The sequence below is a fragment of the Pinus tabuliformis genome, chromosome 7, assembly GCF_031772625.1.
Source record: "Pinus tabuliformis cultivar Carrire ecotype Pingquan chromosome 7, CPIR1, whole genome shotgun sequence".
Lineage (NCBI taxonomy): Eukaryota > Viridiplantae > Streptophyta > Pinopsida > Pinales > Pinaceae > Pinus > Pinus tabuliformis.
The window spans coordinates 1,860,601,090-1,860,606,121 of NC_142293.1; positions in this window are offsets into that span (position 1 = coordinate 1,860,601,090).

A 5,032-nucleotide genomic window follows, 5' to 3' on the forward strand; every position below is an offset into this window, starting at 1 on the left:
ACACTCTAATGCACTTTTCCTAAATCCAACATGCAAACTATCAAATGCAAAATGCACAATGCAGGTGTTTGTTTTCCGCTTTCTTAGTATTGATGCCTACAAAGAAAGCTTTTTGTACAACTTTGAATTTGCTTTTAAATGATCAATACAAACAAGTTCGCTTTTTCGAAATCAGAGAGGGTAGAAGAGATTACACTACTTAACGATTTTCGAAATAAAGACTTGTTTTGACACTTAAAAGAGACAAATTCAAACCAATAAGCAAAAGTAAATCTATAATCAATCTGCAAACAGCCAATGAACTCTCTTCTAAGATCACAATCAATCAGACCTGAATCAAAGGCTACAGGATGACTATTTTACTCATGCAAAGGAAAACTGTAAATGACGCCACAAACACATAAAAACACTCATAGTCTTTTTGTACAAAAGGAGGTGGAATTCAAGCAAAGAAAAGGAGTTATCTGACTGGTACCTATGCTGGTTAAAGGCTGCAAAAACAGAGATCAAAACAGGGCAACGGAGAGTAGAGAACCCCAGCTGCACAAGGCCAAACTGGTTCAGCGCAACCTCAACATTGAGGATTTGACATTCAGCGCAGGTAACCTTCACGGGACCTGCGTTGAAATGCAGACTGCCTTCACAGCAGTTGCGCTGAAGGAGAAACTCTCGTTTCTCCTGGGTTCTGGGTCACAAATTGCTCAAAAATCAACAGTTTCAGGCCAAATCAGAAACACAAGCAAGGTTTAATCAAAGGGATGCTTTGAAGGCTACTAAGATCTATCACAAGGATCATCAAATCATTTGTGAATCCATTGTTCAGATCATAGACAAGTCCAGCAACTGGATCAAAGTAGCAACTTCCTACTTTCCATCCGGGAAAGATGCAGTTCAAATGTTGCTGTCAAGTCTATGATGCAAACAAATGATAGAAACACAAATAAAAATGACTAAACAAATCTCCCCAGCGGAGTCGCCAATTTGTTGTGGGGAAAAATGCCTATGTAGGACGATCCTATCCACCTAAGGTGTGACAGTGCCTTAGCAACAAACGAGTACAGCTACACTGGTTTCTTCCTTTATGAAATGTAAAAGAAGAGAGATCAATAGACTTACTGGTGTCTTCCGTTTGTCCCTCGATCCAATCTCCCTTCTCTTTGGGTGTTCACAGCTACTTGCCTTCTTGCTTATCCAGCTACAACTTCCTGCAAGATCACAAGAGAACAGCTACTTGCGACAAGAGAACAGCTACTTGAAACAAGAGAAGAACACTACACAAAGACAGATGTTTACATTCATAACTAGTTTAGGATCAGAAATAAACCAAATACACTAATACATTCATACATCAAAATACATCAACATATAGGAGAAACCAAGATAGCTTTATTGATGAATAACAAGGTTCAGGAAGAGATACAACCCAGAGGGCTCCAATCCAGCATCTCCTTCCCAGCAAATGGAATTCCTATCTTCAGCCCCTTCAAAGCATTAAGCACCCAATGATTCCAGTATCAAACCAACAACAATTCTTTGCAATAACAAAATTCCAGCCTCTAGATCTCATGGAGGAGAGATCCATATATAGATGTTTGGAGAGAGGATGAGTCAGCTTGAGATCTGACTACTGTCCTCTCCCTCTGTCAGTTCTTGAGTCCACTTGGAGGTTCTTGCTTCCACTTGGAGATTTGGAACCTCTTACTCATCACCAGTCGAATTCCATGAGGCAAGTGTCATTTTGGAAGCTTCCTGGGTTCTGACACCTTGAGGAATGAGTCTGCCACTTGTCCAATCTCGCTCAGCGCAGGTAGCCAGTGTTGGAGTTGACATTCAGCGTAGGTAGCCAGTGGAGCCATTGACATTCAGCGCAGATGGTCAGTGGAGTAGTTGACATGATCCTGAATTGACTTGTTTTTGAGCAGTTTCAGGTGGAGAACTTTTGTGAATTGCTGTGGTTTGTTAGCCTTGTTCCTCTAGGGGTAGTGTTATAGACATTTTTGTGCCTTACAGCATGAAGCATGAAATGTCAATAATCTGAGGGATCCAAAGTCCCTAAACATGTTGTTCCTACCCCTAGAGGAACAAGGTCAGCAAACCACAGCACTAAATATCAGTTCTCCACCTGAAAACACTCAAAAACAAGCTAATTCTAGATCATGTCAACTGCTCCACTGAGCATCTGCGCTGAATGTCAATTGCTCCACTCTGTACCTGCGTTGAATGTCAACTCCAATGAAGGCTACCTGCGCTGGGCGAGATTGGCCAAGTGGCACAGTCATTCCTCAAGGTGTCAAATGCCCAGGAAGCTTCCAAAATGACACTTGGGTCAGGGAATTCACCTTGTGATGAGTAAGAGGATCTAGATCTCCAAGTGGAAGCAAGAAACTCCAAGTGGACTCAAGAACTAAAGAATAGCTGAAGTGGGAGAGGACACTAGTCAGCTCCATGCCAAGCTCAAGCTGACTCATCCTTTCTCCAAAACTCCTATATATAGAGCTCTCTCATGAGGTCTAAGGGGGCTGGAATCTTGTGAATGTAAGGAAGTGCTGTTGGTTTGAGTATAGAACTATTGGGTGATTTGCTTGAAGGAGGTGAAGAGGAGATTTCTTTCTGCTGGGAGGTGTTGCTGGATTGGGCCTCTTATGGTTGTAACACTCTCAGAACTTTACTTCTTCCATTAATAAAGCATTTGAGGTTCTTCTATATGCATGTGTCTCAATGGCGTATTGATACTTGTATATTTGATTTATTCTAATCCTTGAATCAATTATGAATGTATGCTTCTTGTAGTTTCCCTCTCTTATTATTTTGCAGGATCTTGGTGTAGTTGGGCCAGCGAAAGAGCAAGGAGCTGGGAGCAAGCAGCAACGAGAGAAGATTGGATCAATCATTAGCGGAAGACAACGGTTAGTGGATCTCTTTCTCCTCTCTCTTACATCTCATAAAGAAGTAATCTTGAATAGCTTTGCATTCGGTTGTTGCTGAGGTACTATCACCCTTAGAGTGGGATAGGGTCATTCCGTATTGGATAATTTTCCCAACAACAAATTGGCGACTCCGCTGGGGATCGTATCTTGTTGGTTGTTTGTGTTTTTTCTATTCATTTCATAAACACAGGGAGTACCGAATCGAACTGCATTTGGATCTTTCAAATGCAAAGTAGAGGGCAGCTACTCTAGCTCAGTTTCTGGGCAAGTTTATGATTTGAAGAGCTGATCCACAAGGACTCTAAACAGCTCTTAGTGATAGCTTTTCATCCTCCTTTTCATCCCTTAGTGTGTACTTGACTGATAGCTTCTGATTTGGCCAAAAACTGTGAATTTTTTAGCAATCTGTGACCCGGAAACCAAGAGAAACGAAAGTTTCGTTCTTCAGTGCAGGCTGTGTGAAGGCTGTCTGCAGTTCCCAAAGGGGCTACCTGCGCTGAATGTCAAACTGACAGTGTACTACCTGTGCTGAACCAGTCTTGCCTTGTGCTACTGGGGTTTCCTGCTGTTTCTTGCCCTGTTTTCACCCTTGTTTTTGCAGCCTGTTACCAGTCAATGTACCTATCTGAAACCAACCTTCCTTACCACTATTCCGCCTCGGTTGTATAAAGAAACTATGTTTGTTCTTTGTGTATTTCTTGTATCATTTGCAGTTTCCCATAACGAAAGTGAACTAGTCTTGCTGTGGCCTCTTAGATCTAGACCTGTGATAAGTGTCGTTTTGATCTTAAGAGTTAGTTTATTTGCTGTTCATAGCTGATTGAGCTTTTGCTTTCGTCATATGGTTTGAATTTATATATTTCTAGTGTCGAAACAAGTAAATCTTAAGGTGTCTTTTGATTTTGGACAAGCTTGTTTGCTTTCACTTGAAATTGAATTCAAAGTTATACAACAGCTTTCTTTTTGTATCGCACCAACATTAAGAAAGAGAAAAGAAATACTTGCATTGTGCATGTGCATCATGACAGTTTGCATGTTGATTTAGGAAAAAGTGCATTAGTGTGTGCTCTATGATCTGTGTGAAAATATGTTGTCTTTCTTTTCCCTCAGTAGTTAAGATTTTCAAAGTTGAAAGATTGAAAAGCTTGCTTATCATCTTAGGCTGCATTTAGGAGTGTTACTATACATCTCGTGGTGATCCATAAAGGCAAACTGCTAAACAAGATCAACCTTAAAATAAATTGAATTTACATAACAACGCATTGAAACATAACGCAAACACATAGAGGTCTAAGCTAGAGACGTGTTCCGGCGTCGTTAAACGTGATATCTTAGCGTTGAGTGGTTGGGTGATTCCTCCACGGTGAAGCGATAAGTATCAATACGGACTTGTGCTCCCACGTACCGTCGCGTATATATTGGGAGACCCCTATAGGAACAAAGCCTTTATCCATAGGAAACCGTGTCGGCCGCCCTACTGATCGCAATGCAGTGAACACAACATTTACGAAGATCAACCACTCATACCGTAAAACGTATTCTGTGGTTTTGCGAAAAGTTTGGCACACCCTCTGCCTAGAACTCCAAAGCAGTTTCTTTTGGCCTTTTTCAAACTCTATAACTGAAAAAGTCCATCCGAGCATTTGTCAATTCGGGCTCGTTAAAACATCGAAGGAGACTAGAGTCATCTTTAGCTTTTTCTCGACTCTTAAAAAGTGAAAAAGCAAGTTGTGTCTAAAGCGTCGTTATAAAATTTATTTTAAACGGAACATAATCACCTCCTATTCCTGCGTTGATCTTTAGGTTGAGAACATGGAACGCCCCAACCAAGGAATTCCACAAGATGGAAATCCTAGTCCTTTCTCCTCTTGGGGAGAAGTTGGTGCGCCCCACATGGCCACATTGTCGCTTCCAGGACTGACGATTGGCCTGCCTATTTGGCTATTCTCAACCAATGTAGTTCAGAACACCATGGTTCCTGAACAGTCGAGTCAACAATTAGATGAGTCTAGAGCTGCCCACCAGCTTTCAACTTCCTATAACTCTTCCTCCAATCCTTCATCTTCGCAAGGTAGAGCCGGCAAAAGCCAAGCTCCCATGGAGAA